General features: G+C 46.7%; 1 long non-coding RNA gene across 1 annotated transcript in view; it reads right to left on the bottom strand.

Moving 5' to 3' along the window:
* Nucleotides 1–9,957: 9,957 nt before the first annotated feature.
* LOC122463568 overlaps nucleotides 9,958–15,740 on the bottom strand; it is a 64,738-nt gene continuing 58,955 nt past the window's right edge. The window contains exons 2-3 of the long non-coding RNA XR_006287045.1: nucleotides 15,232–15,318; nucleotides 9,958–10,027 (exon numbers count right to left, since the gene is read on the bottom strand). This is a non-coding gene — a long non-coding RNA (uncharacterized LOC122463568). The remainder of the gene's footprint in view (nucleotides 10,028–15,231; nucleotides 15,319–15,740) is intronic.

Raw genomic sequence — 15,740 nt, 5'->3', positions numbered from 1 at the left:
CTCCTGTTCTCTACCTCTGGCACACAGTGGTTTAGTGTCCTGAAAAATGAAATGCTTTGGTCTTACTAAGGTCACTGGGCATCGCAAAGGGATATCTGGGTGGAATTGAATGACCTGTGCTATACAAGTGGTCAGACTAGATGACCTGGCCTTAAACTCTATGAAACTGGGTAGGGGAAAGGACATCTGGGTTATGAAGCCTAATGGTTGTGAGCCTTTGATGAAAGGGATGCACGATAGTATTATAACCATGCTAAACTAAACAGGAAAGAATTCCTGGCAATGATGCCAGTCAGGCAAGGGGCAGCCTCCTGCTGGAAGTCAAGGAGGCCCCATCCCTAGAGACATTTCCCAAGACGGTTGTATTTAATGCACAGAGAAGCTGGGAGGAAGAACCCCAGCACTTGTGTAAGGGTGTTGGAGTGAGCAACTCATGGTCCTTTTCCAACCCTAAAACAAACCAGTCTGTTTGAAGCCTGATTGGGCTGACACGGTCTCCCAGCTTCATGCAGGACACTCTCACGCAGACTCAAGCCAAGTGATTTAAATAAAACAGAGAATTAAGTGTAATAGATTCTTTGTAGTCAGAAAATGCCCCTTTCCTCTGCCCCCACTTCTCCATCCCTGATAGTCTAGAGCTCTGAGCAACACCCCATCATACCTAACCCCAGCTACAATGCAACCCTGAAACCAATTTGGGATCTTGAGCCAGCTGGATTCTTGTAAATATTCCATTCCCCCCACTTCTGTTATTTATTTATTTGTATTCTTAACATAATATAAATACAGCACCATTATAAAAATGGCAGCGAAAGTTCAAACCTATTCATTATCCATTTTGCACAGATTAAAATTTCCATCAAAGCTGCTTGGTTTTGACTTGAGTTGCTTTCCTTTTAATGAGCTTGATATAGAAGGCAAAAGATGCTAATTCATCCTTACATCTCTATCATATCTTGGCTTTTGCTATATAAAGCATCAAGGTCGCATTCTGGGGAAATGTCTTTTTACCAAAGGTGCCATAATAATAATGAAGAAGCAATTTGTTTCAGCAAACTGCCTACAGTAATGAAGCTTAATTATAACCGTGTTATTAATACTTCTGCTTAAGGTAATTCACTTCTGAGCGAGGCACAGAACAGTAAACTATAATTTAAACACGAATCGAGACCTAATTTAAATCATCAGATCTGCTATGGAAAAAAGCAAACAGAATGACTGTGATCACATGCAATTCAGAGCTTTCCCTCTGCTCAGCTTCCTGTGAGTTGTCTAGAATTGGAAACGATGCTGCAAAATATCTTCGCTGTGTTACGGTTAATATGCTCCTTTCTGAGGGGTTGGAAGACATAGAATACAAGCTGTCTGTCCTCTGTGTGTGCACAGATTAGTGTGTCAACAAATATATACATGTACAGATGGATACACACACATGCAGACTGAAATCCTGGCCCATTGAAGTCAATAAGAGTTTTGTCATTGACCTCAATGGAGCCAAAATTTCATCTTTTTATTTTTATTATGTGTGTGTGTTGCAGTAATAGTGCCCAGGACCCTACGCCATGGACCAGGACCCCATGGTTCTAGGTGTAGGCACTATACAAACACAGAACAAAGAGACAGTACCTGTCCCAAAGAGCTCACAAACTGTCCCAAACTTCCTGCAGAGAAGGCTTTGTGGCAATTGGTCTGCTTCCTCTTGCACCATTCCTGGACTTCCTGCTATCCAAGGTCCTGAAACACACCCCAGGAAAAGCCTCTGGCACTGGCTTTCACAAAGAAGGTGCACTACTATTGTTACTAGCCCAGAGCTCTAATTTTTTCCCCACTCTGTTTTTAGGGTATATTCTTAGAGGTTGGGGACCAGGGATGTGGGCAGGAGCTTTTGCCTTCTGTGCATTTGCTTCCCCAGTGCAGTCACTCGAGATTTTAGGAAGATCTCTGAAATGTCAGAGGTTTTCTCTAACACAGGTAAAACTTTTAAACTCTAAAGAGATTTTTCCCCCCTCAAAGACTTAGAGATTTTGGGTAAACTAAAATCAATCAATGAGTCAGTCAGTGGATCTAAATAGCTCAGAATGCTCCAAAACACCAGGGCTCTCTCAGACACTTGGCTTCCTGACTCCTTAGAAACCCCACTTTTCTCAACTATTTCTCCTCTCCAAGTGTCTTATCCCAACTCTGGATCACTATCCTCCAAGCTCTAAAGCAGTCTCTGTACTCCATTTCCCTTTTTCTACTCCAGCCTCCTCTCCCCACCACACACGTACACTCTTTCCGGCAGGCTTCTCCTCTCCAGAATGCTCTCTTTCCTCCAGTCCTCCACTTCTCTTTCACTTCTGGGCTCCCTCCTCCCAGTCTAGGCCTCTGTCTTATAACCTCAAGACCTGAAACCGTCTTTTCCCCTCCCCATGCTCCTGGCTATTTCACTTTCTTTCCTGTACTTTCAGCATCTCCAATGACAAGCCACACCCATGCCCTCTTCCAAACACCTCTCCCTCTCCTCTTCAGCACTCACATGGCTATATGAGCTCCGTGAAGCCAAATGACATGAAATGATATTTCTACTTTACTGGTAATAGCATTTCCTTGAAAACCCTGCTTGAGTAGGAAATAGAGTGAGAAACTGAAACACATATTCTGCTTTCCCATTCCTCTTTAGGGCTTGCTATCAAATCTGTATTTCCAAATTCTAGCATGCAAAATTCATTCATCCGTACAGGGTTCAGGCAGCTCAGTTTGCTTGGTGATTATGCCTAAATTCACCCTTGGCACTGCCAGGTGTAGCTCTGCTAGAAATTGTAACAGAGAAGGGGACATGTAGAGGAGGAGTAAATTTATGGAGTGTTTCTTCTGGGGAAGGGGGGGGGAAAAAACCTCCATCACAGTTCCACTTGACTGCAACCTCCTGCAGGCTGTTTCATCTCATATTATATAAGCTCCAAGGGGGTGTCCAATTGAAGGAACAACTATAAAGTCATTTACAGTCCCCTGCTGAGACACAGCATTATGATAGCCTGGGTAAAGCAGCAAACAGACTTGATGGCCCCTTCTGCGGAGCTGGTCCTGAACAGAGTACCTAAACAGGGCAGGTGCGGCAAACCCTCTCCCAGCCAGCGAAGGGAGAAGGAGCAACCTCACATTAGCTCTTCTCAGCAAGTGCCGTGAGCGTACAAATGAGGGAGGCACTCTAACTCTCCACACCCATACCACCATCGAGACAGGTCATTGGGGCAGGGGCATCAGTTTGAACAGAGCTGAGATGCAGCTGCCACATATAAGATATGGGCCTTGCCTACCCTGCATCTTCCTTCCAATTTCCCATTGTCCTGCTCATGTCAGTGCCACTTACTGTGGTGGTAATTTTGGTAACGTGGGCTCTTTTGACTAGCAACTGGAAGAACAGAGAAGTTCAGGCAACCTCAAATAACCCTGCACATTTTGCAACCCGAGATGTGCTCTGCTTGTTTCATCACTGCTCATTCAATCCTCAGCTTGCTCATCTTCAGATGGGTCCAATGCCAAACATCCTCCACCTACCTGTCTCCTGAAGCCCCATCCAAAACCACCTTGGACAGCAGCATGCATCTTCACCAATTCCCACAGCTGCGCTGTCAGAGCTACAGAGTTAATCCGTGGTAAGAGACTGGATCTTAGCAGGACCGAGTCAACGGAAAAGCTCCAGGAGCCATGTAAAATGGCCCAGCAGGACTGACTTCATTAGCTAGAGATTACTTTAAAAAAGGAAAGAAGGGGGGGGGGAAGAGAGAGAAAGAGAGCGTGTAAAGATTTTCTGGGCATGTGTGTCACCTTGTCAAACATCAGTGATTCCCCAAGGCCCCATCGCACTCACATGTATGGTTACAAATCTAATAAGCTCAACAGGTGGCTGGGAGAGAGAAGACTAGCACTCGAGGGCAGCGGGCTGCCCCCATTTTTCTCAGCATGGCAATGAGTCTCTCTTGCCACGAACGGCGAAAGAGATTTGAGAAACCACTGTTAGAGCCTAACGCAAAGTCCTTGGAAGCTAATGGGAAGCCTCCCCTTGGCTCTGAGGCATTTTGGATCAGCCCCTTATTGCACAGTCGCTATGGTCCCTGGCTGCCCACTGCCAGTGATGGCCATTCGGCTGAAAATGGGCATTGGCTTTTAGGCCAGTGGGGTGAGACTGTAAGACCCCCCCAGAAAGCTGTGCCCTTAATGGCAATCCAAGCAGACGGGTGAAGATCTTATTGGTCTTGGGTGGTGAGTACTCCCTTGCCACTAAAGGTGATCTCACAAGGTCAGGAATGGGACAGATTAGCAGGGAGGGGGATGTTTTCTCTGCCATTCCCTACGCTGAGCCTGCTCTGTAGTTAAATACAAGTCCAGTTTCCAAGGATGTCAGTCTAATACTTCTCACTTACAGAAAAACATCCAATAAAAGGGTCGTTCGTGGGTAAGCATTCAATGCATTTGCATGCAAAATGTGCCAGGTTCTTAGCTATGAGTCCCCCTTCTCATGGAGACGGAAGCCTGCACCTTCCCGAGACACCGAGTGCTGCCAAGGCATTCGGTGATTGGCACTTGAAGAGGAATGCTGCTTACCGCTCGGGTTTTCAGAGTATGATGGTGGTACCCAGCAACCTTTTTCACTTAATGTTTCTGTGCATTAAGGATTTGATCCTGCATAGCGTTAGCCTTGTATGCTCAGCCCTCCAGGCTAACACAAACAGAGACCAGCAGGACAAGGAGTTCAGGGCAGCCTGATTTAATGCTAGCCCAGATTCAGACCTACTAGATAAGGCTAATGATGTCAGTAGGCCTAGTCCAGATTGAAACTGGTGCATGTGAGATCAGAATCTAACCCTTCCTGAGATTGCAGTGTTCAGTGCAGAGTCATGCCTAGCAGGTACCCTGATTTCACCTGTGTGTAGCCTTCACTCACCTTCGTACTGAAGTGCAACAAGCTGGAACTCCCTGCTGTGCACCCACAAGGAGTGCAAGGCCAAGGCCCAAAGAAGCTATCTTTCTGCGGAACGCCTCTTTCAGGCCCTGCCATGTCATCATGAATATCTGAAAAAAGAGTGAATAAACCTGTTAAATGGGGCTAGAAAAGCCTCTTTCTGAACCTGAAGCAATACTGCTATTCCTAGGTCTTTTAAAAAAGGAAATTGAATTAATCAGAGAGGCGCTTTATCAATTTGTATGAATGGGCTACGTGATTCAACACTGGGGGGGGGGGGAAGGATGAACCTATTATGGTAATTACGTTATTGCACATCAAAGCAAATGTGCGAAGCAGACTTCTGCTGGGCTGTCGTTTTACTCAGGTTTAGCAAAGAAATAAAAAATCAGGGGAACTAAGGCTGCTGCAGAACTCCAGTTTAGATTTCTTCCTTCCATTGGCTTTACTCAGAATCCATTCCAGATGGGCTGAGAAATCCAGTTCAGATTCCACTGGCCCCCTCTGTGAGATGCCTGAGGGTCCATTCCAAGTGGACAGAGAAATCTAATTTCAGTTCTTCTCCCAGGACCTGCTCTGAGAGTCATTCCAGCTAGGATCAGAAATCCAGAGCATGACTCAGCAATGGGAGTAACAAACCTTTGCTCTTTGGATGACTCACTTGATTTCCAAGAGGACTGGTGGGTCCAAAGGGAAAGGACATCACCAAACCAGGTGTGTTTGATTTGGAGCCAATTTAAAACAAAGGGCAGGAGGGGGAGAAAAAGTAAAAGACAGAAGAGACTTTAGAAGAGTGGAAGTTTTAATTGTGTTTTCTCTGTTAGTTAATCAGGAAGTATCTCAGTGACAGTTAGGTCAAAGTCTCTGGCATATCTGCAAGGCTGCCATCTATCATTAGCCCTACCTGTGCTTGCAAAGTGGTATTTTTCAGCTTCCAACAGGCAAGAAAGCACTCCTCAGAAATTAAAGTGAAGCCCATATTATTGACCAAGGAGGTCAAACAGTCAGCAGTGATTGATGGCCTGGAGCCGGAAAGAACAGCTGTTGGTTAGGTTCAGCTATGTTATAAACATCTTTGCAGGTTAGCAGCAGCTGATTCTTGAATAAGTGGACGTAAGGGCTCGTCTAGACATGGTGAATTTGCATTGGTGTATCCACATGAATGTCACTACACCAGCACAAACTTCTAATGTAGACATGCAGCACCAGGGCAAAATGGGTTTGAAGTGGTGCAACTCACTGGAGTAAGTCACACCCATCCAAGTGCTATCTTACACTGTGCACCGTATCTACAGTGGGGGGTTGCATTGCTGTAGCTAACTCAGTGCAAAAAACCCCAGTATAGACAGGGCTTGAGTTTCTGCTAGGGTCTTGGGAGCCAGAGCTGTGCACGGCTGAGTTCAGATGCGCGTATGTTCATCTACCCAGAGAGCAAGAAAACAACCCAGGCCTCGTGTACAGCTCTGTCAAATGCTAAATACAAAGCAACCGGGCCCCACTTCTCCGGAAAGGGGAGAAGAGATGGGCATTGAATGTTCGCTGTAAGGCAGTCATAAGAAGCAAAGGATGTGGCTGCATCCACAGTGGGCTCCCATGCGCAAAGAAACAATATTTGTTTCTCAAAGCTAGGCAGCCTGTGTCTCCACAGGATGCTATAACCTCATTGCAGCAGTGAGAAAATGTCATTTTCCCTGAGTCAGTGTGTGCACATGCCAGTCCAAATGAATATTATTCACACAGCTCTGTCCAAACATGTTTAAATCCTTTAAACCTGGTTAGGCGCCCAACGCTCTCTCTTTCTCTTGTATAGAGTGAATAAAAAGGGACACTCTCTTGGGACTGCTACTGTCAATCTGGCACTAGGGTGAAGCTCAGTTTAGATAATGTGGGTAATGCTGCTTGACTGGGGGAGAGATGAGGGAAGGAGAAGCAAGGAGGTTGAGAAGCTATCTGAGGTTGGCCAGGAATTTGCAACCATTCTTCTTGGCTACGGCACCTTGGTGTATTTATCCCTTTAGCTCAGATTATTGCAAGGTGTGAGCGACAATCAAAGACCACTCAGAAACTGGTAGACACAGACTGCAGCTCCCCACATAACTAATGGTGCACCTCTCAGAGCAGAGTAGCCCTTGTACACTCTATATGTCACTAGCTCCCAGGTCATGTCTGGGATCTGTAAGGGCCTGCGTGGTGCAGATGCAACTAGTTTCACAATACACCTCTCCCCTTACGTTCTAGCCTGGCAGATGAGTGCCAATGGACAGTCTCAGTTGTCTGTCCCTAGTTTTGTGCGTCTGGGGCTGTGGGAGAGACAGTTTTCAGCAGAGCTGGCCAGGACATTTTTGATGCAGTATTTTTCCATCGCAAAATGCTGATTAGTCAAAACCAGAACTATTTGTGAGAAAGGGTCAGTTCTGGTGAATTTCTCCATTCTCCTGCATTGGCAGGGCATCAGTGGAACAGCCAGGAAGACAAAAGAGCATGTGGCTAAGGCATGGGCATGGGAGATGCAGGTTCAAATCCCGCTATTGCCAAGGTCTTCTCATGTGACCGTTAGCAACTCACTTAACCTTGGGGTGTCTTGGTTCCCCATTTGTAAAAGGGGATTGCTAATCAGATCCCGTTCAAAGGATGAACCCATTCATAATTGTGAAGTGCTCAAACACTACAGTGAAGGGGCCACATAAGTGTTAAGGTTGTATGCACGTGTGGCGTTCAAGCACATGACACAATTCCTGCCCCAAATTCAAAGTTGGATTGGGGTGAATGCAAAGCACCATGGGGAGAGCAAAGAAGATGGTGTGGGGAGCATCTCAGCCCCTCACAATTTTTAGCATGCAGTGGGCATCTCAGCATAGGAACAGGAATAGCAAAGCCAAGGTTGCTGCACCGGAGGGGTTTTCTGGCTGAAGGATTCCCAAGCAATAGGGTGGAAACAATAATAAACTGAACGGGCCCAGTAAGAAAGAAAGAGAGGTTCTGATCAAAGGACGGTTAATTGGGGCTCTTATTCACAATCTGTTTTCAGCCTGTCCAAGTCGTAGGAGAATAGCAAAGAGAGGGGAAAGGGCATCTGCAGCAGTGGAAACTGAATGAGACTCTGCAGTTAAACACTCAGGATGGAGCAATTACTGGAACTTTTTGAGCCAATTCCCATTAGGAAAGTGCCAAGCTGCCTTTGTCCTAGGGAGATGAGGGAAAGGTCAGTGTTATATGCAGAAAAAACATTCGCGGAAAGAGGCCGCTCAAGGGAGCGGAGGGAAAGGAAAAGGTCTCTTCAAAGGTGAAAAATGAGAGAGAGAGCACGAGAGAGCGAGAATGACATTTGGAGATGAAGCTGAACCAGAAGGGAGGAAAAAAATAATCAAAATAAAATCACAAGTGAAGCAGACTTTCCTTTAGGACGGCACCCGCAAGGGAGGCTTTGAGTGAAATGGCACAGACCTCAGGCTGTGAGCGTCAGCACTTTGCTTGCTCTGTTACACAAGGTCCTTCCTTCTAGAGCACACAAACTCAGTGCAAGTTTGCAGAGGGGCCAGCGCAGACTATAGCTCTTGCCTTTTAATTGGCTGTAGTGGAGATGATTCAGTAGCAAATGTATTGAACTGCTGGGAACTCTGGGTATGTCCCTTCTCTGGGTTAAGTGGTAATTAGTCCTAATTAGGAACGAATATATTAGATCATTGGGACTACCACAAGTGACCATTGGAGACCCAGAAGTCGTGGAGAACCTCTCCTAGCTGGCTGTAAATCTTTGACTAGGTTGCCACTTTGTGCCACACTCAGGCTGCTGGAGAGAGGCAGGCAGCTGTTTCAGCTTCCACAACACATTACAAGAAAAGCATCAAATAAAAATTCAGACTCTCAGCAATGTGTACCAGAGCCAGGCATTTGCACCTGCAAAGAACTGTATAATAGCACCCGTGTCCCTAGGAAGGTAAAAAGGCTAGTGTAACGCCGACAGACCCCAGTCATCAGTAGACGGGATCAAACCAGGAACTTTTGCAGCTCAGCGCATGAGCCTTCACCACAGGAGCTAAAAGCCAAACTGCCTATCAGCTAAGGCTGTAGAACAGATAGTTTTCTCTCTCTCAGCGTGGTCTTGGTGCCACTAGATGGGACTGAACACCACACCCAAGGAGGTGTGGGGTTACACTAGCACTGTCCATGCAGCATTCAGTCTGAGGAGAAAAGTGTCCTGAATTATACGAGGAGGAAAAGGCAGTAGAAACCTGCTGAAGCAGATAAGTGTCCCCAAATTGTAACTCCTTTAATAGGCCTGTTTCTTTAAATGGGTGCTGATACCTTTTGCAACCTGACCACAGTCCAGTGATCTATTGCACGCTGCATGTGAATGGATGGATATTTGCCTAAAGACAGATACATATAAAATTGGGGAAATTTTAGTGTCCATCTCAGGAACACATTTAAGGCCAAATTCATTTCTATTGCATTCCACTGAAGTCAAGGGCATTACATGAGGCATGAATTTGGTCCCTTGGTTCTATCTAAAGCTGGCAAAGTGCAGATAGCATTTGTAGGAGTATTCTCCACTCTCAGTGCGGCCAGCGAGTCCTCGTTCTGACTTGCGGAATCATTTTCTGACAACCCTCCCAGCTATTCCACATCCCTGCTGTTCCAGTCCTGCAGTCGTACATAGCTCTGCAAATGTTCCTCAAACTTCACCTGCAGCACTTCCTCCTTTTGTCAGTGGGTCTCCCCACACAATTCTGCCTGTGGACTGGGAGCTCGACCTGCAGATGGCCTTGGCTTTTCTCCTCCTGGGATCCTCTCAGAGCTCAGCTGTTGTCATGGTGTAATACAGACTCCTGAGCGCCAATGCTCGATCTCATACTGACCTGATGGGTGACCTTGGGAAAGTCTCCTCCTCTTTCAGTGCCTCAGTTTCCTCCTTAGTGAAATGAGGAAAACAGTTACCCAGCTCACAGGGATACTGGGAAGCTGAATGAATTAATGTTCATCAAGTGCTCTATAAAATGCTCAGAGTTACTGCTATCATGTTCCTGTGTCACTCAGATTTTTTCTTTCAGCTTTTTAACTGCAGGCCTGATGCAATGTGTCCTATAAGAAAAGATGAAATGCAACTGCAGCTTTGTCTTTCATTACATTTCTACTCTGTAATAAACAGCAGTGGGTATTCATTATTATTTAAACACCCCGTGCTTCTGAAGTCCTATTTAGCTGGCATTTTTCCACAGCACATGTTGGAATTTACAGTAAGTGCATTCCTTCTACAATAAACATTTGATTTCCTTCACCCACAGACTGCAGTGCTAATGAGGGGAGGTTTTCCCTTGTTATCTTGGAGAGGCCAGGCACACAATTAGCATTTTGCAGAGATCTAAGAACAGAAATGGTACAGCTTATCCTGCAGTAAGGTGTGGAATAGAAGCTCTGTACAGTACGAAGGAATGGAACTCCCAGGCACTAGGTAGTACATACCATACATGGGGGCAAAGGCCTGAACAGCAGAGTGAATCTTACTGCTTCCTTATTCATCAAAGCCACAATCTGACGTGCAGCGAAGGCTAACTGGCCTCTCTGAAACGAAGACACGTATGAACTATAAAGGAGAAGGAGGACGTTCTTAATCATAGCTAGCTTCCTCTGCATAGTTCTCCTTTGACGCAGCATCTGCTCCTCTTTCTCATGTCCTCAGGTGGGTTAGCTGAGCGTGTGTGGCTTTCCCAGGCTCAAAACAGTGAGTGGGTGGCAGACTCCTAGTTTTAGAAGCCAGATTTAACATCCCAGAGAGGGGGGCGATCTCTCCACAGCAAAGCTTTGGATCCAAATCCAAACTCCCCCTGACCACATTTGGCCTCACCAAGCATTTAGCAGTGCTCAGACCCGGTGTTCTGGTTCAGACCCCTCTCTGCATTGCAGTAGAATCAGTCCTCAGAAGATCAGACCATTTCTCTTGCTTTTCGGCTTACGGCTGCTCTCTACTATACCAGGACGCATGGGGTCGCAGCTGCATGATGGGGCCAGCACAGGCTGCAATTACTAAGCCTGCAAGTTCCCTTCTTCGTTGAGAGCACCCTCTCACACCCCATTGTCTCTCCTAGACAGTGCCGTCCCAGATGGACTCCCCTCTTTAACTACTCCATGCTGGTTCATGCTTCATTGGAAAACAAGAGGTGGAGGCAAATCGTCATCATTTAATTGCCAAGTGGAAACTAGAGAGGAAAAAATATTTTCAGGTTTTTGCAAAAAGACCAGCTGTGATGAAGAACACAAGCAAAAATCCCATACACAAGGGGGCTTAGATGGGGCAGAAGTCAGTGGAAAGACCCCCGATACCCTGCAGCTGGTGGAGAGTGGGCAGGCAGGAGCCAGGAGTGGGAGGAGCCTTGGCTTCCCTCCAACACACCAGGAACTGCAGGTGAGCTGGTGCACAGGGGATGTATTCTGTGCCAAGCGTAGGGAGGACACAGGGCACGTCACTCTTGAAGCAGGAGATTCGTTCCCTGCTATGCTCTTGGAGCAGCAGAGCAACTCACTACCCCATAGATTGGGCCCATGGCAAAGCCTGTTAACTCATAACAACGGTTTACATTCTGCTGCCCTTAATCACATGGCAGTGCACACTACTCGGCAATTAATCCCACGGGTTTCCACAGGGCCGGCTCACTGAGCAAGATGATACTTGGCGTGAGGAAGGGCATCAGAGTCTGTCCCAAAGCATTTGTGCAGTGCCTGATGCAAGCTTTCCCGGCATGGCTTTGATATTCCAGAATCAATTACACTACTTCCTTCTCAGACCTCTCCTCTACGCCAGCTCTGTGGGATAAAGAGCATTGCAACCTCCAGTCACTGTGCCAGCTCAAGCAATTTCTCCTTTTACACATACACACACACAATCTAACAATAGTGAAATGGGACCCTGCAGGCAAGGAATATCAAGCAAAGCAGCTTTTGTGATTCTGCCTGCAGAGCGGAGCGAGCCCTGCTTCACAGTTCAAGATATTATCGGCAGGCTGCTCTGTGTAACTTTATTTAGATCTTTCTGCATTAATTGTGTGGAGAAGGGCTCAAAAGTTCAGAATGAGAGAGAGGAATCTTTGATGTAGGAGGCTGTTGTCTCTGAATAAAGCTTTATATTATTATGTAAAACATAAAGGGCATTAGTTAGAGTTCTTCAATTAATCAGCACAGTTGGTCTATCATCTTGGGTTCTCCCCTCTCGCCCCCCTTTGTTTAATGAGAGGTGGGAGGTAGAAGCACTTGAAAAATGAACCTTTTACTCCTGGGCTCATTTCAAATGAGGTATCATGCAAGGGAGAGATGAAACTGCAGCATTGCTCCAGTCACAGATCAGCTGTGGAATTTCATGGGCCAATTACAGGGGAACCTGTCAGGATGGGTGAGTGAAGCCTGCAGTTTTGGTTAGTTAGCCATTCTACACCGTTATGGCCAAAGAGTGAAGCATACGATTCATGTTGCACCGTAAGAGAGAGTGGAGAAGTTGTGCTGAAATTCGGAGAAAATTAATAATTATCCCAAGTGCTCAATACAGTTTGCATAAATCCAATGGATGGTCTATTTTAGTGTATAGTATGCGTGTGTGTCTGCAGTATGCTGGAAGGAAGACCCGTCTTCTGGCCTAAGAGCGGGGGCATGCCTTATAGCTGAGAATTCACCTTATACAAGATTACTACATGCTCCTAATGGCTTCTCGCCATGGTGCTTCCCAGTCATCTCTACAGGGTGCTGCTCTGGCAAGGCTGCCTCCGGAGTGGGAGAGCTGGTTGGCCGCCCTTCCCATTCCATTCTTGCCTGGAGGGCAGGAGCACAGAGCAACAAGTTCGACCTGTTGCTGGCATTACAGAGCCACCTGGGGGACCTTGGGCAAGTCTCTCGGAGTAAGACAAGACTGAGGTGGAGTGTAAGTTCTTTGGGGCGGGGACTAGCTCTCATTAGGTGTGTGTCCAGCCCTTAATGCAATGGGGATCAGCTGGGGCACCAAGCGTTACTGTAATATTATAGTAACAGTAGTTATATTAACCCCTTCCCTGCTGACATCTCATGGCTTACCCCAGTGATTACCAAACTGGTTCCGCCGGTTGTGCAGGGAAAGCCCCTGGCGGGCCGGGCCGGGCCGGTTTGTTTACCTGCCGCGTCCGCAGGTTCGGCCGATCGCGGCTCCCAGTGGCCGTGGTTCACCACTCCTGGCCAATGGGAGCTGCTGGAAGCAGTGGCCAGTACATCCCTCAGCCCGCGCCGCTTCCAGCAGCTCCCATTGGCCGGGAGCAGCGAACCGCGGCCACTGGGAGCCGCGATCGGCCGAACCTGCGGACGCGGCAGGTAAACAACCCGGCCCGGCCCGCCAGGGGCTTTCCCTGCACAAGCGGTGGAACAAGTTTGGGAACCACTGGAGCCTTACCCAATATGTTCCTATGCGTTTTCTGGTTCAAAGGAGCAGGGCTGTAGTTCGAGCTGGGTCTGCCTTCTCTCTCTCCTCTCCCCATTGAATCGGGCTGCCTTGCTTGTCACAGACTGGAGAAGTAGGCTGCAAACCCGGCCACTGGGAATGTAACAGCTGTGCGCTGTAATATCTGACGTTTTATCCTTCTGGCTTCACTTACCGCAGCCGCCTCTACCAGACAACAAATTATCCGCGTCCCCTGCCCCGACCTCCCCCCCCCCCAAGATCCTGGAGCTTCCTAAGTGGTCCCCACGACACCTTGTGAGGTTACTGCTCTCACAAGGCGTCCCTCAACCCAGCCTCGACGGCACAGCTACTGAAAGAGTAATGGAAAAGTGACACGCCCTTCCCTTCAAAAAAAATCAGAAGAGGGACCCAGGGGGTGACTTAATTGGATACTACTTTGCCGAGAGGCCATTACAGTATGAAACCCAACCAGACGCTCAGTGGCATCATAAATCATATTCCGAGCCTGGCTCAGCTTTCTCTCTGCCTGAGAGCTTCACTGATTTGATGCTTCAGGTCTCCCCTGCATGAAAGAGCAGCCAGCCAACAAGGAAGTGCCTGATGATCATGTCAGGGAGATCTCGATTGCAGACGGGCATTGTCTGAGCCCTCCGCAGTTCACTGGGAATCAGGGGGCTGCACATGCACAAAACTTATGAGGAGCTTTCTCTGGGGTCTCTTTTTTCCCCTGCTGGTTTTGTGAAAAGTCCACAATAAGTGCTAAAAGAATTCCTGGGTCTGATTCCCCATTGCTCTGCACCTTGTTGTCATTACCCTGTGCAAGATGTGTGTAAAAGGCTACAATTCTGCTTTGGCAGGGTTGTGTACTGATGTGCGAAGCAAAGGGGAATTCTTCTTTCTTTCCCTCCTCCCCAAATCTGAGCCAAGCCTTTGTTTTTGGTTTTGCTTCCAGACAGGACTGGGAGAGCCAAATCCAATGGGAAAAGCTGTTCTTGAGATAATCCTCACCTTACCGAAAACATAGCTCTGTGGTTCCAGCTAGATACAGAACATCCACCAGGGAAAGACTACACCATTGATAAGGGCTTTCTTTTATTTTTATTTTTGTCCACACAGCTAGACCCAGTTTCTTCCACTCTTACTCACACGAAGCCATACCTTCACTTTCCCATTAGCCCCAGTGAACTCAATGGGCAGATCATGGAGTAAGGTAGACAGCAACATGAGTGAGGTGGTAGAATCTGGCCCAGAGTGATTTAGAAATTGCTTTTCCCTTTTTCACCTCCCCCTTGTCTAACACTCTGCAAATGCCTATTCACTAAATCTCCAATATCCAGAAATGTACCTAACTACAGCTCAGAGATGCCCAGGCTACACTAAAGGAAAGGTTCTGCCTGCACAATGGATAAATGTGCATAGCCACAGAACAAACTGCTGAGCAAAGAACAGGAGAATCAACTCACTAGCTCCCATCCCCGGCCTCAACAAGAGAAAACTAATTTGACATGGGCGTATGCTTTGGAATACTCCTTTTGGTCACCTGTCCAGGACTAGGGTAACCATTTTTCAACAAGCAACAGACCACAGAAAGAGACATCCTATTAAAAGAAACTACCCAGCTGTGGTTATGTAAACCTCCTTTCAGCTGTATAGAAATGAGAGCGAAGCCCAAAACTACGAAGTTTGGATTTAAATCTGAACTACTTCAAAATTAGGTGTTTGGATCTGGGGGAGGGGGCATGTCTGGACCCATCTCTGTTATAAAAATGAACTTTCTTTTAGCTGTATTTGTAGGTATATAAGGTTCCTGCAGCCTGCTCCATTGATAATCAGTATTTTCAATAATGTCCTCAGAAAAATGCAGGGAACTTACCCAAGAGCCTCTATGGTCTGCTTCTGTGCTCTATAAGTACACCCAGAAGAATAGCTGTGAGAAGAGCAGGGAATAACCATCACAAACCTGAAAGATAAAATAAAATAATAATAATAATAATCCAAGACAAATCCTAAAAACTCTTCTTTAATCTTTGTGCTTTCAGACCTAGTCTCCCTTTCATCTACGACTTTGCAATTCCGTTGTTATTCCACAGTTATAGAAACCACAAAAGCTATGAGAAAGGGAGAGAGAGAGAGAGAAAGAGAAAAGATTAAATTAATGAGCAGGTAAGCAGGTTTATTATTTTGTCTGATCCTTCCTTCCTTCCTGCTAATTTCTCTGAGCCAATTTGGAAGGTAGAGCCTATAACATTAACTCTGTGACACACTATTGTATCCCTTTTCTTCCTTAAACCATTTATCTGAATGCTATTAAGATCCAATTTGCATAGATACTTTAAGGTATTGTACAATGGGTATGTGTGTGTATCAGCTAAGCTATCGTGC

The sequence above is a fragment of the Chelonia mydas genome, chromosome 22 (assembly GCF_015237465.2).
Source record: "Chelonia mydas isolate rCheMyd1 chromosome 22, rCheMyd1.pri.v2, whole genome shotgun sequence".
NCBI classification, from domain to species: Eukaryota; Metazoa; Chordata; order Testudines; family Cheloniidae; genus Chelonia; species Chelonia mydas.
The sequence above is the reverse complement of the archived record's forward strand: the minus strand, read 5'-3'. Positions and strand labels throughout refer to the sequence as shown.